The sequence below is a fragment of the Danio rerio genome, chromosome 13, assembly GCF_049306965.1.
Source record: "Danio rerio strain Tuebingen ecotype United States chromosome 13, GRCz12tu, whole genome shotgun sequence".
Classification (NCBI taxonomy): Eukaryota; Metazoa; Chordata; class Actinopteri; order Cypriniformes; family Danionidae; genus Danio; species Danio rerio.
The window spans coordinates 36309421-36337031 of NC_133188.1; the positions used below are offsets into that span (position 1 = coordinate 36309421).

At 35.6% G+C, this 27611-nt stretch overlaps 1 protein-coding gene and 1 long non-coding RNA gene across 7 annotated transcripts in view; one reads left to right on the top strand and one right to left on the bottom strand.

Moving 5' to 3' along the window:
- rock2a (rho-associated, coiled-coil containing protein kinase 2a) overlaps positions 1-27611 on the bottom strand; it is an 84429-nt gene that overhangs the window by 55138 nt on the left and 1680 nt on the right. The window lies entirely within an intron of this gene.
- On the top strand, positions 958-5169 carry LOC141377028 (uncharacterized). The gene is made up of 3 exons (XR_012388817.1): positions 958-1523; positions 1899-3017; positions 3949-5169. It is a non-coding gene; the product is annotated as an uncharacterized lncRNA (long non-coding RNA).

The following is a 27611-nucleotide window of genomic DNA, read 5'->3' on the forward strand; positions in this document are numbered from 1 at the left end:
ACATCTCGTCTTCAGTTTTAGGCTCAGGCGCACTTTGCACTCACACACAAGCGTACCGCGCCAAAGCCCAAGTGAACCGCACTCTGACACACCTCTTCCAGGGCCGGCCAAGTGAACCGTGCCTGAGCCCGATTCAGATCACTCACACTTCTCATACGATCCGGAAAACGCGCCAGGGCATGGTTCGGATAGCATAGTGTAAGTGCGCCCTTTATCATGATCATCATTATATCATGGTGGAAGAGACACTCATTGTGGCTTTTTTCAGAATATCCTGAGTTATACAATTTATCTTTAAGTGCTTATCATAATATATTGTTTTCATATTTCTAATGGGCCTATTATTGTCTTTATTACAACATGTTCATAATATCATGTCACGTGGACGCGCTGTGCTGTGTTTTTTAAACCCATTCCTGAAGGCCGCACCTCGCATTTTTAGAAGCAAACACACATTCAGTGTGTAAGAGCCCTTTTCTGTCAAAGATGAAACTTTTCTCCAAGTGACCTTAGGAAAAAAACTGTTGACTTTTATTTTAACTCATGCCTTTGAAGTGTAATTGTCAATCCAACCATTTTTCTACAGGTGTAGTCCCACTAGAAATGCACAGAAACAATTCAGTAGTTCCACTCAATTCTCTACATATCTGGCAATGACCTTTAAGTGGACTATGAATGATGATGAATTAAATTGGTGTTACTAGGGATGCAACAATTGACCGATTTCACTATTAATTGTGCTTTAATTCACCACAGTTAATTGATCATAAAGGCTTCAACACAGCGTTTCTGCATAGAACAAAACTGCTGCAACTAAACAAAGTTATGCCAACTGTTATGCCAAAGTTCCAAGCTTGTACACAGAGGCTTAAACCGCATGCACAATGGATTAACTATGGGTGGCTGAGGCTAATAACTATGAGCCATTCACATATAGCTTTTTTTTTTTTGTTATTTCCAAAAGAGGTGCTTATTCGGGATGCACAAATGATGTAAAAAAAATATGTTTAAATAGAGCTGCATGATTAATCAAAAAAAAGTTTGCGATCTCGATTCGACCCACTACACTATCTTACTCCAGCATCTTTACGATTCAGCCAATTATCTTTTCAAGTTCAGGTGAGAAGCATTAAGGCGGATGCACAAGTCTTTCCATTGTTTTATGTTGCTCAGCAACGTGGACACCTACAAACGGTCAGCATACTGTATTTATAAGGTATATTTTACTAGAGGCGTGAACCTATACTGGTCGGTTATGATTATCATGCCATCGATTCGGTTCAATTCGATATCTCTGTGCATCACAGTGCATTGACGATGTTTTCCATACAGTGTTATATTTTGGGGGGAGGCTATAACAAGCTGTCTGTATAAATACACAGACACACAGCACCACACGGTCTTTCATTCACACACATACACAAACATAGACAGCACCAAACAAACAAACAAACAAACAAACAAACAAACAAATAAACAAATAAACACACACACACACACACACACTTAAGCCCTCGCAATATGCGTTTAGCCGGGACGGTCCCTTACTGAGAGCTCCGCTACGCGCGAGCTCTCTCGGCTAAACGCATATTGCGAGGGCTTAAAGGGAGCAGTGGTCGTAATGTAGAGCGAAAAAAGAGAAAAAGACAGCTGTGAAACATAACCAGCTTTGTCTTTTTGTAGGAAACACACTTTAGATCTTTTTAGGGTAAGAGGTTTTCGAGTTATTACTGCTATAACTGTGAGTCAGGAATATCGAAAACAAAACCAACTTAACCGCGCTCATTTCTGGCGCCCCCCTGGATGTACAGTGTTTGCCTACACTGCCTGTGCTACAGGCTGGCCCTGAGTTGGCTCTTGAGTGCTGTAAATACCGGCGCTCACCTCCCTTGCAACAGAGCGCGTAGGAGATAAATGACGTCAGTCCAAATTAACCGGTTATGATTATTACTGAACCGATACCGAATTGTCCGCGTCTGCATCGCGGTGCACTGAAAAAACAATTAATTTTGATACCCCTAAAATTTACCCAAAAATGTCATTTCTGTCTTCATGTAATTATGTGTCCTAGGGCGCGAAATTACACATGAGCTGACACACTGTTTGTTTACTACAGAGAGGATGCACACATGGCTGTAAATTATGTCTATTGTAGTGAACTGAAAATACACAGGCTGTGAATAACAGGTAATAAAGTTGTAAATAACATTCAGTTTGTTGCACGGAGTGATTATTTGGGAGCCGCGTGAGAAGTATGATTTGCATATACGTTTTTTTTTTTCAAAGTGACGGCAGCAATGACATGAGTGCACTCGGCAGTGACAGTGAAACCGAAAAGTACGCACATCAATTACATAATCTGATCACATTTTAGAATTATGATTACAGCAAACATTTGATACGTTTTTTTTCATGGTGAACACAGTGTTGTGCATGAGAATAAGGCCCAATCCCAAGTCTACCCCTTAGCCCTTTCCCTTACCCAATTGCTGTCACAATTGTCTTAGTTTTAATATGTAGGGCTAAGGGGAAGGGCTAGATACCTTTTAAAACGGAGAAACCACGGGGAATGAAAATTTCCCAGAATGCACCACCTACAACAGCAGCATGGCTGCACACGCAAGTAAGGGGATCCACAAATTAGTATTTTATGTCATTATTGCAAATTTTTACAAGCAAGCAAGCATGTGTTTTAATACATAATGCAAAACCGCGTTCGTGTTTTACTGTCATGGTTTTAAAAACGCAAACTAAAATAAAATAAAACACTAAATTTCAACATCTACAGTCCATAATAATAACTCCTGTCCCACAACATTATGTCACTCAATGCCACTGGAATACCCTGTCAGAAAAGTCTAGATTTTAAAAGTTTAAATTTTGGGCAGGGGTACAAAAACAGAATTGGGACTTGGCCTAAATGTTGTCAGTTAAACTACTCCAGCCTATTATAATGTTGAATATAAAGCAAGAGGGAATCCGGTAATGACAAATGTCTAATTTTACTAGTAAAAAAAGTAGGGGTGTCAAAATTAATCGTTTCTTTGGTGCACTGCGATGCAGACGCGGACAATTCGGTATCGGTTCAGTAATGACCATAACCAGTTATTACTGACGTCATTTACCTCATTTGCGCTCTGTCGCGAAGGAGGCGATCGCGAGTATTTACAACGCTCTAACTACTTAAAACTCATAAACTGTCCACAATTTCACTGTGTGTGTTTGCTGGATCAGTCTTTCACTGACATATACAACAATAGCCCCTATTTCACTGAGATAAAGCACCTAAAATGTGAGAATGAAAGTAGCCTACTCCATTTCTCTCTCTCTTTCTCTCTCTCGCTCTGTCTCTCTCTCTCTTTCTCACACACACACAGTGGCCCATTTGACCTGCTGGCGTGGCTTTTCTTCTCTTCTCGGTTGTTTAACAGCGTTACTTTTGCATACAGAAACGAGCGCGTGTCTGCAGAGTTTTCTCCACCGTGTCTGTCATACATCAGCTGTGATCGCCGCTGCCGCCTGCCGCTTATCAGTATCACTCATCTCTGAAGAAAGCAGCGCGCAAAAGCCAATCGCAACCGCTTTTTTTTTTTTTTTTGAGGGTGTGACCAATCAAAGGGGTGTAAGAGAACTAGACAAGGATCAGAAATTGAGCTGGATATTTATATTTGTTTATATTATTTGCTAAATGCTCGTTTTGTTTAAAGTTACAGTTTATATATATCTGACTGTTTGTATTAAATGACAAAATTGTATTACAAATAATATATAAATATATTCATTCATTTTAATACAAGAAATGCTGCTGTGAAGAAAATATAAAACTGTGTATGGAAAGCACCGTCAATGCACCGTGATGCACCGAAATATCGAATTGAACCGAATCGATGGCATGATAATCGTAACCGAACCTTGAGACTAGTGTAGGTTCACAGCTCTAAAAAAAAGGCAAGCTTTTGTCTCAAACATAATAATTCAACTTCAGAATTATCAATAGCTATATTCTGATGTAAACACTTTTCTGTGCATTAATGACCAGGACAAGATTAAAGTCTATTCAAGTCCATCATTCCAGGTCTATACAAAATTTAGCACAACAAACAACCAACACATAGGACTAATATTATGAATGTTTTTTAGTCATGTTTGAGAAATAAAAATAATAATAATAGGCCTCTCATAGTAATCTTTATGTTCCATGTACAGAATCATCACAATCTTTATTATAAGCAAAAAATCATGATTCTTATTTTAGCCAGAATCATGCAGCTCTATGTTTAAATGTCTAAAACATTTTTCCACTTAGTTTTAAGTCCAAAGAGAAATGGACTACTGTTTATTTTTATTACTATTTTGAGCTGTATTATTTGGTTACTGAGCAGCAATAAAAAACACTTTAAAATAAAGAGTTTTGTGATTTTCTAAACTTGTGGTGTTTTGAAGTTAATGAAAGCATAATAATTGTGATAACCGTCAAACCGTGATTATTCCTCAAACTATAATCGTACAACCAAAATCTATAATCATTGCATCTCTAGGTTTTACTGCTTGTTGTCTTGCCTAATGATTTCAGAGACACAAATCAGCGACAGTAAATCCACCTGTGGAAAACAATGAAGAATACTGGCTCTGCTCCAAAACCTACGCAAACTGTATTGTAAGGCATCACAAACACAAAGACTGTTTGCAAAGGTAAGCAATACAATGACCTCATTAGGCTCGATTCTAAGACAGTGCTGTATGTGAGAAGGTATCAAATCACAAAGTCTGATATTTAATCAAATCAAGAAATGTGCTGCTGTGTGTTTCAGAATGAAGCATATAACTGCATGTGCAGCTCATGAACCAGAGTTTTTGGTCTCTTAGGTCCTGTCTAGACAAACATGACTAGTTTCAGAACGGCATTTTATACATGGTTTGGCCATTTTCAGTTGAAGTCAGAATTATTAGCCCCCTTGAATTATTAGCCTCCCTGTTTATTTTTTTTCTCCCAATTTCTGTTTAATGGAGAGAAGATTTTTTCAACACATTTCTAAACATAATAGTTTTAATAACTCATTTCTAATACCTGATTTATTTTAACTTTGCCATGATGACAGTAAATAATATTTGACTAGATATTTTTCAAGACACTTCTATACAGCTTAAAGTGATATTTAAAGGCTTAACTAGGTTAGTTGGGTTATCTAGGCAGGTTAGGTTAATTAGGCAAGTTATTGTATAACAGTGGTTTGTTCTGTAGACAATCGTAAAAATATAGCTTAAAGGGGCTATTAATTTTGAAAAATGGTTTTTAAAATGGTTTTTAAAAAATTAAAAACTGCTTTTATTCTAGCTGAAATAAAGCAACTACAAAAATATTTTAAAAAGAAAAAAAGGGAGAAAAATCAAACGGGGGCTAATAATTCTGACTTCAACTGTACATAGTCGCGCAGTGTCAGGTTTTGAAATGTAACCTTTTTGAAAACTCCTGCTGTGGTGAAATTTTTCTAAAACTTATGACATTTTTACTCAGAGTGTGTGCGCTTTATAAATATGTTTTTTTTTTTTATTCCTGTGCAAGTGGACAAGTGGTTTAGTTAATCTTTCAACACATCACTAGCAAAACATCTACCCAACTTTAGAATTGCTTAGAAACTAACTATTGCATAAAAAAGGAAGCTTTGTGGTCTCTTTGTTATTTTCACCCAAAATAAAAAAATAAGCCAGCTATAAAATGTAATATTACCATTTAACAGTTAAATTTAAATATATATTACACTTTTATTAAGCAAATATTTACAAACTGTATAATTATTTAAATTGTTTATAGTATGTGTTGTGAATGATTTTGTTCCTCTTTTAAAATGTGAAAGTACTGTTTGTTTTATACATTAACTGTATTTGCAGCCACACTTGGATTGCTGCACTTTGGTCCATAGCGAGGACCACAATGGAAACAAGCTAAGGGTTTATTGTGTTTTTATCCTTGAAGGTTTATTTCAAAATGCATGGGATATTTTATTTCCTACACTTTGTTTAGACCTGTCAAAAATTTTATTAATTATTTCAAATTTTTCTGAAGAATTTTTTTTTAAGTACAAGAAAAATTAATTTCACCATAATTACTATTTATTTTATGTTTGTTGTGCTTGTGATCTTATCAATGTGATAGAACTGGACTCGATTACTTGAATATTATTTTAGTGGTTCGGCATTCAACGTTCAATTCTGAAATTTGAACAATTTTTTTTTATATATTTCTTGTTTGTTTGGAACCTAAAATGCCCTGCAAAAAAGTTCTCAGCTGTGCTTTAGTTTGAATCTGACATTACATTTAGATTTAGTCATTTAACAGACGCCTTTGTCCAAAGCGACTTCCAATTGAGGAGGCATTTAGTGATTCAACAAGAAGAGGCTGCACACAAGAAGTGCGAGTTAAACAAAAAAACTGGTTTGTACTCAGAGAATTTAGTGCTAGAGTAAAAGTGCTAATATGAAATAATAAGTTAAAATAATATAAAATTATAGTTGATTATAGTTTTTACTGTTATTACTTTGTCACTACATAATTTGTTTTTAAAAATAAGAAATATTTAGACTGTAATTTCCCACAGAACATTAAAAAAAATCTAAAAAAAAAGAAAACAAAAAAAAAGAAAATCACTACTGATAATCCTTGCATTTTACTAATATATTAATATCAATCACAATCCATTCTGCTTTAAACAGACTCAAAACAGCAACGTGTACATATTCCATAAAATAAACTAAACAAAAGTGTTTGTTGATGTGAATGAAAACAGTTTAATTACAGGTGCGAACAGGTTTTTATTAAATATCTGTCTAAATACACTAAATTCCTGTAAAATATGAGGTTTTCTTTCAGTAATGATGCTGACTTTGAAGCTCTGTTTATGTAGAGTTTAAGTCTGAATTATAAGCCTCCCTGTATATTCTTCCCCAATTTCTGTTTAACAGAAAGTTTTCAACACATTTCAAAACAATATAGTTCAAAACTAATTTCTAATAACTGATTCATTTCATATTGCTAGCAATTTTTTAAGACATTAGTACTCCAATTTAAAGGGTAATTTAAAGGCTTAACTAGGTTAATTAGGTTAAACTAGGCAGGTTAGGGTAATTAGGCAAGTCATTGTATAACAATGGTTTGCTTGGTTGCAGACAATTGGAAAACAATGCTTAAGGGAGTTAATAATATTGACCATAAATGCTTTTTTAAAAAAAAAATAAAACTGCTTTTATTCTAGCCAAAATAAAACAAATAAGACTTTCATCATAATAACTAATATATAGGAGATCTCTATTAAACAACATTTAGGAAATATCTGGAAAAAAAAATTCACAGGCGTGCTGATAAGTTTTACTTCAACTGAAGGTAGTAGACAAGTTGGCTCAGAAGGTTTTGGAAGCGAGCCACGGCGTGTGGAGATGCCACACTTTGGTTTCACTGCAGAGAGATCCAGTAACTCCTAAAGAAATGATGCATTATTAAAGAAAAGTGACGAGAGCTACATCAAACCATTAAACAGCTGCTCATTAACTATTTAATACTGACTTACAGCAGTCCCTGTCCCAAACAATCTGAGAACAGAATGCAAAGTACAAAGTTGCAAACACACGTATAAACTCTGGCTTGATAGGAATGTGATGATAGGTTTGCCACTTCTTCTCTTTGACACACACACACACACACCTAATAAATGCAGCGGGCTCCATAACCCATGTGTTTATTAATGTGTCAGCCAGATGGATTTCTGTAGAATGTAGAGCAGTGGTTTTCCTGTGCAATAAAGATCATGAATCACATCCGAGTTGAATGAAACTGTGTAAACTAGACAGTATGAAGCTGGTCAACGTCACACACCACCTCTGCTCTGACAGACTTTGCTGAATGGTGTTTAATGGCATCCTCCATCCTCCGTTTGTTAGTCAGATGGTTTAATCAGCCTAACTTGCTAATGCCACTAGTCCAGTTAAAACGCATCTCATCCTTTAACACACACACACACACACACACACACACACACACACACACACACACACACACACACACACACACACACACACACACACACACACACACACACACACACACAAAGACAGAATTACAAGAACACAGAGCACATGTCACAAGCACAACATTCCAGTGGAAACGGAGATAAAGATGATTCAAAGTTTATAATTCACAATGACAAAGAAATTAGTTTTAGTTAAAAAAGAAAGCAGCTTTTCATATTTACTCAACAATTTAAAGGTGCTGTATGAAAGTTTTTGACTCTTCTAAAGCACAGAAATACCATTATATGTTTGCAGATATTTAAGAAACATGCTAAGTGAACATCAATAGCTGCGTCCCAAATCGCATACTTATGCACTATTCTACGCCATTTTGTAGTATAAATAGTGCAAGTAGTGTGTTCACACTGAAAACTCTAAAAATAATAAGTGCACTTTAATTACCCGGATGATGCACTCGGTAAAATGAAGTGTGTAATGATGGACACTTCAAGCACTCAACGACCGCAGGTTTGCTTACGTAGCGGAAGGGGCGGAGCTATCAGATGCACATGTTGAATAACTTTATTTATTTTGGATGGTGAAAGCAAAATTCTTCTACGAGAGTGATTTTAGCGCCTCCTGATGGTGAATGCGGCAATACTCACGGCAGGTATTATCTGATAATTCGGTCGTTTATTTCACTGATTTGGCAACCGTCAAACGTCATCAGGGAAACGGTTTGAATTTCCGCTTAGTAAAAACACATTAGTGTGCCATTTGGGACAACACTACATACCTATACTATCCTGTTGAGTGTGTAAGTGCATAAGTACATAGTGCATGAGTGCATAGTGTATAGTGTGCCATTTGGGACGCAGCTCTTGTTTATCCGCTACCTAAATGCGACCTCTGGTGGACAGTAACATACTCTGAAATGAGACACAGATTCAGAATTCCACACAAGGTGGTCATTAATAAGCAAATAATATAAATATTATGAACGTAAACATTAGGTGAGCAGGTTACATTGTAACCCGTGTCCTAACTACGTGACCAGATTTGCGGTGACAAGCAGTTTAGCTGTTTGCACCAGATGAAACCCAACAACAGAAATTGAAATACAGCCATTTAGAAGCAAAGAATAGTGCATTCACTGCACTCTAACGAAATGGTAAGGTTTATAATCTAATTATTACATATTAAACCTCATTAACATTAAATGTACATGCTGAATCCCCGAAATTTGTTGGCTTACACTGAAATTTTCAAGATCGGAGGTAAACTATCTGCTTCTGCTTTCTGCAGTATGGCAGTCAAACATAATGCACCTTTATTATTCTGGTTTAGACATTATCACATTGATATTTACAATTCAATGCTAGAGTTTTCTCTTTTTAGGATTTATTCAGATGGGATACATTCTAAATGATGACAGTAAACACTTTTGTAATGTTTAAAAAATAGTAACTTAGAAAGTTGAAAAACTGCATTTTCAAAAAAAGTTCAAAAATAATATTTTGTATATTTTAAATTAATAATTTTTCACAATGTTTCAGTTTTTATTGTTTTTCTGATCAAATAAATAGTTTTGTTTTGTTATTTTGTGAGCAAAAAATATAATAAAGTATAAATATATTTTAATATACTGAAGTGAATAATTTCAATCCAATTTGCAATAATGTATGATAATGTATGATAATAGTTATGTATATATATATAATAGTGATATATATATATATATAATAAGGGTTCTTACAGCACAGATATGCAGGAGGTCTACAAAACACACAACCTTTGAAGATGACACAGCAATCAAGATAAAACCTGATGACAATGAACAACAAGGGTGTGGAACTCCTCAACAACACAATACCATACCATAAAACAACATAAATATGATCCTATGGTTCTGACGCAAGTGAAACCAGAGAGAAAAAAAACATTCAGTCTGAACTACAGTGCATTCAGCTGTCCTGTAAATAAATCTCTGCATTAAATACACCTTACTCTAAACGGTTTGCTTCCAAATCACTTCTGAAACCACTGTTGGGCAGATTTTAGGGTGGTTGATGCCACTGGTATTATACGACGAGGTCTGGTATGGAGAAACCACACTGGCCAAACCTCTCATTTCAGTCACTAGTTCTATTAAACGAAAGATGTGTCTGGGGAAAGCTTTCTGGCAACCCAATATTTTCACAGAAACCATATTTTAATAACTGGAACGAGTTACGTTTCATTATAAGATTAGTTCACGCAAAAATACAAATTTGTCATAATTTCCTCAACCTTAAATCCCCAACGTACTTCAAGCAAATGTCAGTTCAAACAAGATCAGGCCAACACAGGGAACTCTCTGGAAAAATATATTGCTTAAAACCATTGGTTCATGCTGGTAGATGTGGCTCTGGGGCTCCGCCTTCTTTGATTGATTGATTGATTTTATTTCCTATCTTCAGTTTGACAAGGTCAGGCTAAATTATAGTACACTGAAATAAAGATTTATTGGATTTAATACAATTCTTAAGGTAACTGTTTACAAGCAATGGGCTAAATTTAAAACAAACAAATTAAGTTGAATATTACTAAATTTAAATAGTTTGTTACAGTAGCTCATATTAATTGTTTTCAATCAAAAACCACACTGAAACTGCTTTTCTATTCCTTGTTTCTTAAGCAATCTATTTGCTATGCTATATAAATAAAAGCGACATGGCTTGACTGGAAATCTGAAATACAAAGCTTGTGCAAACTTCCACAACACTGTCATCAGATGCTTGCTTAACTGTCTTTTTCTCACCTTTGTAGGTTTAATGTCTGAATAAATCTGTAGGTTTAATGTCTGAATAAATCAGAAGTTGCTGCAGACCTTTATTTCAGGAATGACACACTTCCGACTGAAACTGAATATTGAGTGGGGTGGGGTTTTATATGTGCTCCTCTCATCTTTTTTATATATAAGGTTTTTACCTTTTTTATAGGACAGTGAAGTTGAGACAGGAATACATTGGGAGCAGAGAGAGGGGGAAAGGATCAGCAAAGGATCTCAAGCCGGGAATGAAACTCAGGTCGCCATGAGGATCTCAGCGCCAACATTCATCTTTTACTGTTGGAGAGGCGTGCTTAAGCATATTTTGCCCAAGAAAGCAGTCAACCTGTTGTCATCAGAGAAGGACAATTTTTCGCAAATTGGATTAACTTTCATGGATTAATTGTTTACTTTAAAGAGCCCCTATTATGGGTTTTTGAAAATTACCTTCCATGCAGTGTGTAATAAGTGTTGAAAATATCCAGCTGAGGGTTAAATCCAAAATGCACCTCAATAAAAATATCAAATTTTTAATAAAAGATTCAACTCAGAGTCGTTTAAATGATTCGCCATTCATCTGGATCGTTTGCCTGTTCGCATTGACGTCGACATGGAACTAGGGTTGTGCCGATAGATGATGTCATCGTCCATTGCCGATGGCCGACAAACTTCATGATGCTGAGCCGGCATCACGATCCATCGCCCCGCCCCATATTTATATTGATACATAGCATATTATTTGCATGTCATCTTAATACCAATAACGTTTTTTTCATGAGCTGTGTTAAATGTTACATATGGCTGCCGCTTACAAGGCTGACAGCATCGTGAGAATTAAATGAAGGATTATACAGTACCTCTCGCGCTTAAAATGTGTAGATGCAGAGGCAAACGCTGTTAACTGAAAACCTCGTCCCACAGACTTTTTGGTGAATGGCTTTAGTCATTTTCATAGCGAACTTGAAGCCACTGGAAGTCTTTTATCCACTCTGGGAAAAGTGTAAATGGTGGATTAACATTCAGCACATGATCACTAATAAGATGTGCCATTATTAGTAACTGTGGGTAAATCTGTCAGTATTAGGGCCTACTCACACTATGCCATCCGTACCGTGCCCAGGCCTGTTTCCCGGATCGTTTGAGAAGTGTGAGTGCGCTGAATCGCGCTCAAGCACGGTTCACTTGGCCGGCCCTGGCCCGGTTGGAAGAGGTGTGCCTGAGCGCGGTACACTTGGGCTTTGGCGCGGTATGCTTGTGTGTGAGTGCAAAACGCGCCAAAGCCCGAAACCGAAAGCGAGACGTGACTTTTAAGGGACTGTTTGATATAGGTTTATTAATCATTCTTACTGTTCAGTGATCGCAAACTGCCGCAGTTTATTAAAGACGCAAACCCCTCACTGCACGCCAGCTGCGCGCCTTCAGCAGACCTCCTCATTCCTGCAGCACGAGGGCTTTATGATTGTTTATGAGCGCCAAAAGTGGCGGATCTGTTCGGCGAAATCTCTGACTGCGTGTCCCCGCATCCCTAAGGACTGTTTGGCGAAATATTTGACTGCATGTCAATGCACATCAAACGACTGGAACGATATAACTAGAGAAATCTCCACTGTGCTACTGGGTGAGAGTGTATGGCAAGCCGTTTTAGCATTTAAACCTTGTTCTGACTATCCATAAATATATTTAGAGATATCTCTAATTATATTTTTACTAGTCATAATTATAATTCGACTAGTCAGAATGACAATTAGAGATATCTGCAATTACAATTGTACTAGTACGAAATCAGATTGGAGATATCTGCAAATATATAATGACTAGTCATATTCCTCCATTGACTTCCAATGAAAAATATTTGCAGATATCTCTAACTGAGTTTTGACTCGTCAAAAATCCAATTCAAGATATCTACAACTGTAATTCGACTATTAGTAAATTAATTAGAGATATCTTCAAATATATTTGTAAATATCTCTAAATATGATGAATTAAAGACATCTCCAAATGTATTATGACTAGTAAAAACTCAGAGATATCTCTAATTACAATTGTGACTAGTCAAAACTCAAAACTCAAGACGCGTGCTTCTTCCTTTACCGGCAAGTGATCTCCTGCCGTTAGTTGCTATGGCCACTAACATCTGTTCCTCATACACTCGCCGCGGTTAATTTTTAAAATAGTTTAACTTTTGCCACTGTGCGGATCAATACTGAATGTGTGTCGTTGTTATTACTTGCGGTTGTGGTAAAGAATAAAGTAAACGCTGGTGTTTAACTGTATTGCTTTAATGCATTGTCTGCATTGGGCTCACACATATACTCTGTGCTCTGACTATTTCTTGGGTTTTTCTCTCCGTCTCACACTGAACGCGACCAATCACAACAGACTGGATCATCTGATCAATCGGTGCAGATTAGTCTCATGCAAAGGAGGGGTTTGGGACAAATGAATCGATGAAAAAAATCATATGGGAGTCGTTGGAATTATTAGGTAGAAATAAATGTGTGCATATCAGCCTGATGTTGGAGACCCACAAAACCAAAAACAGATTCTTTTATAATGCATAATAGGTTTTTTTAAAGACTATGTGTGCTAGCAATATTAACAATGTACGTTTTAATTTTGTGTGTTTATTTTGTAGTTGAGAGGAAAATGCTTATCTATTCAATCCAATTCATCTTTATTTCTATAACGCTTTTACAATGTAGATTGTGTCAAGGCAGCTTAACACAGAAGTTCTAGTAGTAAATTGAAACTGTGTCAGTCCAGTTTTCAGAATTGAAGTTTAACATCTTGGTAAACATCTCATGTTCAACATCTCTGTAACATGGGCAGCAAACAGAGATGCTCACTGAAAGTATAATGCTACTCGGGTATTTCAAACTTTTTTTTTTTACATCTAGATAAAAAAACTGAGCTAGTCTAGAAATAAAGAATAAAAATAATAAAAATGACACAAAAATTCATGGGCCACTCACTGTTACAAAACTATAATATATATAATATATTATAATATATATATATAATATATTTGTTAAGAGAGAGAGACACACACACACACATCATAAGACATAAATAACGACACAAATAAGATGTTATTCACTGACTATATTCAACCTTGAGCCTGAAAAAACTGAAAAATGTAATAATGATTCAAAAAACAAGTCAGCTTGGTATTTTGAGTTTCTTTGTTCTGGCTTTGGATAAAAGCAGACACACAGATTGGATAAAGAAATTATTCAAAAAGAATAACTGGAATAAGTATCAAAAAATAAAAAACTGCCATATTTCATCCTCATTATTACATTCATGTTGTCGTTTACAGAAGACTTTAGCTTCAAAATATTTAAAATATTTTTTATTAAACCTGAAATACTTCTGTTATCCACTGAAGTTCAAGGTTATAGAAGTGTCATACAAGACATCCATATAAATATAGCTGTTTAATCCAAGGTCTTGTTGAACATAATTAATCTTGCGCTAAAAATAAGTATTTCATTTTATGGTCTTCCTAAAAGGGGTAGTTCACTCAAAAATAAAAATTTGCTCACAGATTATTCACCCTCAAGTTGTTCCAAAGATTTGAGTTTCTTTATTCTGCTGAACACAAAAGATATTTTGAAGAATGTTGGCATGCTGACATCAATAGTAGGAATAAAAATACTATGGAAGTCAATGGCTACAGATTTCCATAATTGTAAAAAATATTATGTTTTGTGTTCAACCAAAGAAAGATTGCATAGAGATTTATGGGAAGTAAAGGGTGAATAAATAACAGAAGTTTGATGTTTGGGTGAACTACACATATTCATTTAAAGGTGTCAATTGGTTATTAAAATGTTTTGGTTTGTTTAGGTTTATGTTACATTTCTCTAACATGAAATTTGGAAAACTTTTTTTTACAAAGCAATACACTTATATTTTTATAAAATTTACTGAAGTTCCACAGACAAAGGTTAGTATGGTAGTTTAGCACAACGAAAGAACAAGTTAATGACAACTTTTTTTGCAAAAAAATAAAAATGTAAAATAATAAAATAACACCACATATCAAAAGTTTTCAAATATAAGGTGTCAGAAAAACCTGATCACTTTTAAGAATAGGCATGGGCCGGTATAAGATTCTGACGGTATGATAACCGTCACAGTATCACAGTATGGAGAATCCAGCTCTAAAATATGTTCTTTTTAAATGTCTGGGTGAAAAACAAAACCTTTCCCCCCTTTGAACACAATATATTTTTAGTTTGGGAAGCATTTAAAATATTTTGGAGCAGTAAACATGTCAGGCTAAATAATTCAAATTAATAATTGACTTCTGCTGTCTTCATTTGGTTCAAAAACAGATTTTTTTTTACAATTTAAAATGGTATCTTTGGATATCTTTTCTGCTGGAGATAATGTTGTCCTAAAAAAACGTTTTAAAAAAATGTAAAAAATATATATATATATATGTTACTCACACCTTAAGAACAGCATTACAGAAAATTTTGATGGTTTTAAAACCTTGACTTTTCCAAAGCGCGGTATATCTTGAACATGGTTTTTGTCCTACTTTTGTCAACAGAACCTGCATGGGCTGTGAATAACAGCTAATAGAGTTGTAAAAATGCCGAGTTCAGACTGCATGATTTTCAAAGTAGTCATGTCACAGATGTTTTCACACTGCATGACTATCTGGGCTTGCGTTTCGTCGCTACTTTGTTTACACTGCAAGATGGATCGGCGACAGGGACTTTCACATTGCATGACTTTACTATAGGAAGAATCACCGCCAACTTTGTCCAAACTACGGCCCCGTTTACACTAATGCGTTTTAGTTTGAAAACGCATAAGTTTTGCTAAGGTTACGCCATCCGTCCACACTACGCCGGAGTTCTCGAGCGCCGAAAACGGAGCGTTTTGAAAACGCTGGAGAGGCCGTTTTCATTCTGAAACTCTGCTGCTCCGTCTCAGTGTGGATGGGGAAAGACGGAGACATCTGAAAACGGAGTCGGGGCTGCAGACATTCGCCTCTCTGATTGGGGCTTTTCCTCAATATTAAGTAGCCTAATACACAGTTCAGTCCTGAATCTTCTCCGTGTAAGTTCAGATTTCACAAGTTTGATCAAGGCTGCAGTCTCCCCCTTCTCAGTTTGATATGGAAAACATACCGAGGACACGCGTCAATCTTCACAGGGAACAGTGTACTTTATAACTTCATTCACATCACCCTGGCTACGTTGTTTCACTTTCTCAACAATAAAATGTAAACTTGATATAAGGAACTGCCTATTTTTATTTTAATATTAACAACTAAACAGACAGCAGAAATGTTGAGGCGTCGTGCTGCATGAGTGTCATCTTCACTGTGTGCATATTTATAACAAAACGGAGCCGATAACAACTGCCTCCTTTCAATTTCAGTGAAAATACGAAACATACCCTCTCTTTTGCTGAATATGAGTTTTAATAATCGATAATGGCCATTATAAAAGTATAACATACAATAAGTTTATACATTATAGGAAATAAAGGCAAGCGATCAGTCAATATACAGAATGTACGTGGTTACATTATTCATTAACTTATCTTTGCGCTCAGCCAAAACACGTTACCTGAGAACAAGTAATAGAGTCCAATGACCAAAGTCAGGGAATATGTCGTTAGATAAAGACAACAAGATGAATGAAATATCACGTTTAATAAATATAGTGAGATTAGATCCAGCGGGAGATGCTTGATGAGAAGTCCGACTAGCAGAGCTCTCATCTGGGTAGATGGGCTGCAGCGCTTGCCAAAGTGTGTGTGTGTGTGTGTGTGGTCACGTGATGTGCGTTTTCAGCGTTTTGGTGTGGACGGAGAGCAGTTCAGAAACGCTGGGTAAAACGCGAGTGTGGACGCGGATCGTTTTCATTCTAAAACGCCGTTTTAAAACTAAAACGCACTAGTGTAAACGGGGCCTACGTCTCACAGCCAAAAACACGTAGTGTCTCTTTTGTTATTAATTACATAATGAGAAAGAAGCCTTTAATGGGGTAGAACATGTACATGTTTGCTCACCTGGGTTTAAAGGGAATTAGCCATTTCTCCTCAACGTTGATCATAAACTAATGTCTTTCTGTATGAAACGTCAAACAGACACGGTTGCTCCTGAGTCCTGTCAAACCTCCACTAGTTTTTCCTCCATTTCGTGGGTCCAAATAAACCGAAAAAGAGCGCTTTTAACTTCTCCCCCAGTCTCCCGCTGGCCTGCAGCAGGTATACACACACGCACACACAAGTGAAAGCTGCTCTCTCATTGGCTGTAGGCGATCGCTGATGTTATTTTCAGTCAAAACTCAATTCACACGGCATGATTTGAATCGCCGACAGCTCCAGATATTTAGCATGCCAAATATCTCACAGGCATTGGCTACTCATCGGCGATTCTCTCAGATCGCGTCTTTGAAAGTTCATACTGTGTGATTGTCACTCACGTGCACGAGCAGCGATTTGCCTGTGATTTCAGGCATTTGTCGGCAATTTTCAAAACCTGTCGGTGAGCCAAAATCGGGGCTGAAATCACGCAGTCTGAACTAGGCATAAACGTCCAGTTTTTTGCACAGAGTGATCATTTGAGAGCCACGCAGGAAGTAAGATTTTGTTATTTCTCAAAGTGACTGCAGCCATGACATGAGCGCATTTGACGGTAAAAGTGAAACTTAAAGCACGCATATCATTTAAATGATCATATTGCATTTTATTATTGTTGTGATTGATGAGTTATAATTACGACAAGTCTTTGATATTTTTTCTCTTTCATGTGAACACAAATTCCCATTTTAGCCAGAAACATAGTCTGGCTAAGTAGAAATCTCTAAATTATTAAATGTACTATTACATTTAAAGCTAAATGTATTTTATGCTGTAAAAACTGCTTATTATATGGCGTTACCCTACCACTATCACCCCCAACCCTCACAGGAAACATGTTGCAAATTTTCACCCCATTTAGTCTTCGTAAACCATCTTAATAGAGTACAAATTGGTCAAGCACATATCATTATACAATTTTGTGTCCTCATAAACCACATAATCAAGTCCATGCTCAAACAAAAATACAAACACTACTGAAGCAGAACTCTTATTCTCCTGCAGAACAGTAGTTATAATGGTGTTGACGTAATATAATATCCAGCTCCACCAATAGAAGTGACAGGAAGTTTACAAATACAAGTAAAAGCAGTAGAGCATCCAATAAAACACCAAATACAACAAACAAAAGACAGGTTAGGCTGTTTCATGAAGTCACGTCTCTATAACGCTGCACAACAGATCTTCTCCAGATGAGATTAAACCTGCTGTGGACTGATAAGATCCAACAATGACAACAAACAATAACAGTCTCGGGGTCCAGCTTATTCCAGATGTTCCTGGATAAACTTCACTAACACAGCAGCGTTCACAGGATAGAAGTGTGTGCTCGTGTCACAGGGAAAACCTGCCATCTGCACTACAGCTCTGTTGTTGCTTCAGAGTGAAGACGGGCCGATGCCTATGCTAACACTACTGTAAGGTAAAGCAGCTGAGATCAGTTAAGACACTGCACATAGATACAGTTATAGTAAGAGTGGGGATTTAGAGAAGAGATCTAATGTAGTTATGTTTCTAGAGGAAGCCTGGTTTGCTTTTTAAAAAGGTTGAGCTGAATCTGAACCTACACTATCAATTATGAATTTGGGGATCAGGAAATTTTCCTTTTATGAATGAATGTTCTGGGAAACGAGTAACATTCTGCTCCTTCAGATTTTTAGGGAAAAAAAATTTCTAGACTTCTTAAATCAATTTAAAATTATAAATAATGTTTTGGAAAACATTAAACTTCTTAGTTGACAGACACTATGTCAATTTGCTGATAAAATAATTTATTTTTAAAAAAAGTTTTTTGAAAAAGAACATGCATGGAATATACAAAAATATTTAAATGTACTGAAAAGGCAAAAATGCAAACTGTCATCATTTATATTTCTTAGCTTTCACAGGTCTTTACCTTCAAAATAGCAATTAAAATATTTCAATAAAACCTAAGAGCTTTTGTTCTACATTGAAGTCGATGTAAACTTCATTTAAAACATTCAAAAAGGTTACAGAGGTGTGATTATGCCCTTGTTGAACAGGAAGTCATGGGTGTTTCTTCAATATTGCACTTTTGGTTCTGTAACTAAAAGAAAAAAACGAAATGGTTTACTTCGTTAACAAAAGTTTTTCCTTTTTTACATTTCAGGAAAGGCCTATGAAGACAGATTTATGTAGTGAAAATGACAGTCACGTCATTTTCAGTCAAGTCGTCTTGTTTATGTTAACTTTACAGAATAGTTTTTTTTTGTTTTTTTGTTTTCATTTCAAATATTTTGCATAACTGGGTTCCCAAATGTCAAATGAGTTTTTCTCAGACTTTTATTGACAAAAAAAAAAAAAGAATTTCCATTAACTATGAGGTACAGCAGAACAGACAGCTGTTGTCTCGAGCACACAAAACAGCCACAGACAGTATTAACAGGTACAGCCTGGTGACTGCGTTTGACTTTTGAGACGACTAGTTGACAAGCAGGAAAGGAAAAAACACAGAAAAATAATCTAACAAAAATCTAAACATGTAAAAAGACCATTTTAAAAATACAAAATAAGATTAATAAAAAATACCTGATTTTCCTGGACTTGAATAAAAAAATTAAATGAAAAAAACATAATTCCCTGACTTTCAGTGTCTGGAACAAACTTTTTAAAATTCCATGACCTGTGGGAAACTAACAGTAACATATTTGTTGACATAAGACGGCTGCACAATATTGGAAGAACCTAACATTGCCATATTTTTTACTACAAACTACAATTTCACTAGTTGATCATAACTACTGTATTTGGAAAAAAATTATAGTTTTTAGATTGATTTTTAGATTGATTGGGATTCTGTAGGGTAGTGCTAAACACATAATAAACAATCTACAAGCACAGATAAATTCTAAGAAAAACATACAAATGAACAAAAAACAGCGTTTTATTGTTTTCAGAGGAGTCAAACTATATTCCGGTATACAGTAATTGTATAATCAAAAGTAAAATAATATCTCATAGTCTTCATTTTATAAACATTTCAATAAAACTGTCTCAATTTTTAATTTGTCAAAGTTACAAACGATACAACTTTTTATGCCTGAATGCTTTTAAAACCCTCACACAGTCACATGCCTCAAAAAACACTTGGAGATGATCGATTGTAATCCAGACTCAAGGGCTGAAGAGTTCTGGCTAAAATAAAAGTTTTTTTAGTTTAAAATCAAGATTTTCACACGATTCTGTAGATGTAAAATAAAGGGTTAATATGAGAATGCTATTTTTATTATTATTCTCAAACATATGGTAAAACAACAATAATTATATTAGACCTATGTGTAGGTCTACTGTTGGTTAAAATGTTAAATTTTGTATAGACTTGGAATAGTGGATTTGAACAAACTTTAAATTTGTCCTGGTTGTTAATTCACAGTAAAGTGATGATCAAAAATACAACTAGTCATAAATATAAAGTTGAATTATTGCATTTTTGACATATGCTTGTCATTTGTCATTGACAACATTAGACCAGTTTTTTCACTGGTAAAATTAGATATTTTTCATTATCAGATTCCCTCTTGCATTATATTCAACATTACATATGCTAGAGTAGTTATCTTGACACCGTTAAACATTTATTTTCACTTTCACTTTATTTTCACTTTGTGTTTGCTGAGGGGGAAAAAAACATTCACCCTGTGCAACAAACTGAACATTATTTATAACTTTATTACCTGTGATTCACAGCCTATGCAGGTTTTGTTCACTAAAGTAGACATGGCAGGTACGCATCCTCTCTGAGGTAAACAGTGTGTCAGCTCATGCGGGATTTCGCAGCCGCGAATACATCATTACAAGAAGACAGAAATTACATTTTTGGGTGAATTATACCTGTATGTGACACTCTCAACACCATTTAGAGGTGTCCATGTTGCTGAGCAACGTATATAAGACAATGAGAAGACTTGTGCAGCCTTTATGCTTATCACCGGACCGTGAAAATTGGCTAAATCGTAAAAAAGCTGAACTAGGCCAAATGCCAATTTTATTTTTGTACCCCTACCCCTTCCAGTTGGCCCTTAAAACAGAGTGTGAAGGGGAAGGGCTTAAAAATTTACCCCTAAGAAATGGGACACCACTACAATACCTACACACGTCACCATATGTCATCGTGATCTCTTGCTTCATATGAGATCAGACGATCGAGACTGCTGCAGTTATTTTAGTTGTGTTATTCTTTGATGTTTATCTTCAGAAAATCACTGAAGGCATACATTTTGTTATAATAACAGTATAATGTATATATAAATTCAACTATGTAAACAAAAACAAAATTAACTTTATAGCAGACACTGTAAAAAGCTCAATCCCAGCCACTAAAATTTTCTGACAGGGTATTCGAGTGTCAACGAGTGACAGAATGTTGTAAGACTGCTAAACAAGAGTGATTATTTTGGATTATTTATAGTAAAATTTAGCTGTTTTATTTTAGCGGTTTTTAAAAGCATGACGGGAAAACACGAACGCGGTTATGAATATATTAAAACATATGTTTTTTTTCTGTAAAAATTCATAATAATGACAAAAAAATACTAATTTGTGGATGTCCTAACTTCTGTACCAATCCTGTTGTTGTGGCTGGTGTATTCTGGGAAATTTTCTTAGCTCTTGGTTTTGAATGAACGTGGTTCAGAAAAATCTTCATTCAAAGAGCTATCTACCCCTTCCCCTTAGCCCTATGCCTTCAAGCTAAAGTGAATTGAGACACCCCTACCCCTTTACGGGAACGCGCAAAACAAGGGGTAAGGGGGATGGGCTGAGGGGTAGAAATGGGATTGGGCCTTAAGATAATGAGTAGGGTCGAATCGAGATTGCTATCTTTTTTCGAATTATCATGCAACACTAGACACAACGTTGCATTTACTCACAATGTGACTAGTGCGAATGATCACATTGCGATATCGATGCTTAAACGATATATTGTGCAGCTCTACAGCAAAATATTTGTTTCACAACTTGTACTTAATTTGATAACTCTAGATGTTTTAAAATATATAATGTCTCACGCTTCACTGACACTACTGTTTTATTTTAAAGGTAGGCCTACATTGTTTTGGATAAAACATTCTGAAATAATGGTTGAATAAAAAAATGACACAAAAGAATTTACGTTTAAAAAAACAAACATTAATTTGGCATAATTAAAAACAGTTTCATATAAAGTTTTTAAAAGTTAAAATCCATAATCTATACATTGCCTGGAATATATCCATACAAGTTTGGAATGACAAGAATATTTGTAATTAAAGGGCAAGTTCACACATAAATGTATCTAATTAGCAAACTGTGTGTTACAAAACACGTCTAATGTGCATGTCTGCGGAAGGCTGGAATTTGAACACTGTGGTCAGCATCTTCTTCCCACTGTAACCACACAAACTAAATAAGCAGACGCTGTCCACACACCTCAAGGGAAGAAGGGAACAGAGATAAGGCCCATCAACATTCCAACCTACAGCGTGACCGCCGGTTATCTTCACCAGACCCGTTCAGGGTTGCAAACTAAGTGTCTAAAAAACACCCAGTCACTGAAACATTCACCCTTGACTCAATCCAGATCAAACCGAGACCTGATATCTAGGAATAAAGAATTGCAGTTTGGTTTTACAGTTAGTCTTAGATTGTGAGCACTATCTGTGCGTGAGTTGCCTTTCTGACAGCAACTAAATAAATGACAGACAGGTTATTCATTAACATTCTCTCCTGAGCCTGACCTTTGCCCCTTCTCTCAGAGCATGATGCCACCTGGCCAACATAAAGAAGAGATTTTTCACTGTACAGTGAAACCAACTCAATAATCTTGCATCATGCTGCTATATAAAAGATCATTTATCAGCAGAACATTTGCAGCAAAAGTGTCAGTTTGTATGAAAGGAAGCGAGTCTTTTAAGCTGGTGGCTTAAAAATGGAGTTCATGTCCATTTGCTACCCGCTAAATTTAGTAGGAAAATTACATCATCGATATAACAGAGAAATCCACTCTCTGGAATGTTGGAGAGGAAGCCATTTTTTAATTTTCAGTTCAACAGGGCACATCTGGATTAAAATACTATAAGAGAGTCTAACACGTACCTTTACTTACGTAAATCCATGTGGTAGTTCCTATTTTGAATAATTCACTCATGCATGTTCACACTTTTTATGAATTCTTTATGCAAACTGAAATCAAAAGTCATTATTCAATCTGACAGTGAACTGAAATAAAAGACTTCTCTCTGGAGGTGTACGGAAGATTTCTCCATCATCTTTGCATTTTTGATGCATAGATTTATCCAGACACATTTATAGTGATGCACAGTGACTGCTGGGTAAGTTTCCCTTTCTGCTTCCTGTGAAGTGGTGCATCAATTCTCCCTTAAAGGTTATCTTTTATGCAAAAATTACTTTTATGAGGAGTTTAAACACAGTTGTGTGGCAGCAGTGTGTGAAAATAGCCAATATCTAAGGCCTCGTTTACACTGTCAGGTCTTGATGCCCAATTCCGATTTGTTGCCTATATCTGATTTTTTTGCCTGTCCGTTTACACTTTCTTTTAATTGTGACCCATATTCAATTCATGCGTTTGCACTTGCCATACAATTTACGACATTGCGTATGCGTAACGGTAGATTCTAGCATCTGCACCATGATGGAAGAAATTGTCTAGCTCTGCGAAATATGCGGAGTTCACCCAACTTTAAAATGATTACGAGGCGGAGGTGGAGGGAAAGGGCCGTCATCGCAACTTGCACCTATGGTTTATATATGATATCCTCCACCATTCAGAGGAATTTGTGGGTACTAGAAATATCTCAGGTCTGGTAGAAACAAATTGTGGCAACTGACCACTTTCCTTCTCCATGTTACCTGTGTTGTTGTTGTTTACAGTGTCTGCGTCTCCACACACGCTCTTTCTTTTATGTCATTTAACCGCAGAGAAGTACCACATTGTCACAAGTTTAATGGTGTACAAAACAGAATGCCTCAATAAATTCGATCTGCCTGTTTACATGACAGTTGCATTGTCTCTTATCAGATTTATATCTGATTTATTTCCACATGAATAAGGCCTGAAATCGATCACTGAATATCTGAATGCATGCGTTTTTTTCATGTTCACATGGTCAAAGAACAGATCCGATCTGTGTCACACACAAGCAAAAAAAAACAGAATTGGGTCACATTTAACTGGCAGTATAAACAGGGCCTAATGGTAAAAAATATTCAGTTCTATTTTTTATAATCTCACTTTATAAAAAACAATCTGCAGAAACACTTCTGTATTCTGTGGGACATCAGAGATTTATTTTACATCTTGTAAAAAGGGGCGTGATAGGTGCTCTTTAAGATTTAAAGTGAAAAAGGCTGTTAACAACATGGTATAATAAAAAAAAAAGATCTGTGGGGTATATTTTAAGCTTAAATTTCAAAGACACTTTCCTGGGGTTACAGATCCTGTAAAAAGGACATAATGCATCATGTTTTGGGAGCTATATCATGGGCCTGAAGTCAGGGTCATTATGGGACAATAAGAAATTCTGATATTTAAAAAAAACAAGCTAAAATGTATAGGTGTGAATCACCAGAGTCCCCATTATAGAATATGATCACGATACTTCTGTCACTTTACAATAGTATTGTAACTTTATACCACAGTATTCTGTGACATATTGCCATATTTAACCATTCTTAACTTCAAGTCAGGTCCACAAAGTATAATTTTGGCAACATCTATTTCAAACTTTTCTCACATTTTTGTAGAATGGGATTGTCAAACAGAAAAACTGATCAACACTTTAATGAAAACCTTTCATAAATGATGTATGCATCTTTCCACAATGCCACAATTTTTATTTTAATATCTTACTGAAGGTGGCCCTGCTCACCCAAAAATTCATAATAATCATGTACTGGAATGAACTGCAAAAAAAAAAAATCTGATTTTATTATTCAACCAAATAGTAAAATAAAATTTTGGTGATGCATCAATATGGGCATCCGTGCAGCTATACAATATTGCCGTAGAAAAAAAATGAAGATACTATGCTGTATCGATATTTTCCCCCACTAAAATTACTCTGTAAATATGCAAAGGAAAAATTTGGAAAGATTCTTAGTAAATTCACTATGAAACTCTGCCAAATACACACACGTTGGCCAAACTGAGTATAATCTCAGGCTGAAATGCTTGATTTAAAAAGCCTAAAATCAACTGCATTACGCTGGATAACAGAGTAATAAGCTTGAGCTAGATTTAATGACAAGTTAAAGAGCTCATGATAGGCTAAAACTAGCTAAAGAGAAAAAAAGTTGTATTTTGTGCAAAAGCAGTGTTTCTAAACCTCTTATTGGAAGTAAGTAAGCTCATTTACTGCGCTACAAAAAAGGAAACATTTGTGTGATGCTTTCTAGAAGCTTCTTGCTACAGCTAAACACTCACACAGAGCTATCTGCTGCATGCCCTGAGCTAAACCAGAGAGGGACTTGAGCTATAAATGGCAGAGAGAAAGACAGAAAGAGAGTGAGGCCTGTTCACTCCCACTCACTGCTTCCCACTTCTCTGCTCATCTCCTCCTCAGGAAACACACACATTCTTCAGCTGTGGAGAAACTCTGTCACCAACACACTCAGAATGAACATGGACAAAACACACACACACACACTTCTTTGATAAACATACACTGATTCTCTCAGAAATGATGACCCATATCTCTCTTCAGGTATCTGCTCAGAGTTTAAACCAAGCTCTGGCCCAGATACAATTTGTCAGATCATGCTTCATCAAGTGTCTGCTAGGTATTGGACCATATTTACTTTAATCACCGACACCGATCTGAACTACCTTTTTAAATACAGTTTTCACATGCAGGAACATTCAGTACCAAAATAGCTCCCTCAGATGAATCACTTCACTTCATATGAGCAGTAAGTTTCACACTCACTTGATGCTGTCAGACTTCATGCATGCTTAAAGCTAATGTGATCATTTGGAAATACTAAATTGCTTGTAATATTACCATAAAACCACTGATAGATTGGTTTACCTCAACAGTGAAAATTGTTGAGCTCTCAAATAATGCTGGGCGATATGGCAAAAATGCAATCTCAATAAATGTTTTCCATATTGAACGATAATGATATATATTTCAATATAAGTTGTTATTGCTTCCAGATTTAAAAGAGTACCCCAACAATTACTAAAGCCACAAAAATTAGAGAGTCCATTATATGGCATGACATATTTTCGGCCGATAAATTTTTGGTGGCCAAAAATTTTTTATACAGCTCTATCAACACACTTTTAGATTCCCATTGCATCTGCTGTGTGATTGGCTCTTAGATCAATATAGAGTAAAAAAAAAAAGTCCAGAGCTTGTAATTGATAGATTTTATCACGATTCGATAAAATATAGTTTATCTGCACAGCCCTACACTCAAATTACAAGAGGCTCAAAATAATAACTCTGACTGGGTATGACTAACTGTTCAACCAATGGCTTCTGAGTGTTTGTCATTGTGTTTGTAGCGGTTTTCTCAATAGTACACATTTTCAGTCCAATTTGTGAACTGACACTAACACTAAATATTTAAAGTCAATAAGATGTGTTTTTTTTTACACAATTCATAATGAATGGGCAAAACTATGGTTTTTATTTACAGATATAGATGTGTTTTGTCAAAGTTTAGTAGATCTCTAAAATATTTCCAAAAATGGTAAGTGGTTTCCACAGCCTTAACTATCGTTGTCTCACAGATTAAATGTTTTCCATGGCATAAAACTTTCCAAAAAAAAAAAAATAGTAACTAGTATTATAGTAAACTAGGGCTAAAGTAGGACTAGGCTAATAGTAAACTAGGGCTGCACACAATATATATCCTTTCAGCATCGATATTGCAATGTGTGCATTCGCAATTGAGATTATTATAGCTGATCAGCAATGAAGAATGTACAGTGTTTACATTTTACATTACATTTGATTATTCAATAATACGGACAGGACATAATAGCGATATGCATGAGGTGGCGCGTCTCATAATGGCGGATCCAACATATATCAATGTCACAATTCTAAGAATTATATGTGCTGTTAATAACAGAAATACACCGTATATTTTTCATCCATTTCTCACTCTTCACTTACAAATATCATGATATATTGTGGATGGTCTTCTTGTGATATATCGCTGATATGGTGATTTATCATTATCAGGGGCAAAATATAATAATATCGTATCATATTGAATATTACTGTACCTGAATAGCTGATTATCTATTTCCCTTTTATCTTTGCTCTATCTTATTGATCTATTCTTGTAGTATTTATTTTATAGTATTTATTAATAGTATATTAATAAAAGTTAATGGATTTATTCCAAATAGAGCTATTTAAGTCATCTGCCGAAACTGTATTTACATCGCAATAAAAATGATCTGCAATGTCAGATTTTTCCAATTTTGTGCAGCTTTAGTCTAAACCTTACTTTATTTTGACATACTATATATAATATTCAGAAAACGCTTTAAGGTGTCAACTCAAAGTGGGGTGACAGTTAAAACGTCTCTTCTGCACAGTATGGTATTTATTTAAACAACATTTTCAATAATACTGTGCAATCCTTTTATAGTTTAAAATGTTGATATTTTCTGTTGCATGTTTTACGTGTCATTAATTTAAGTGATGTCAGTTGA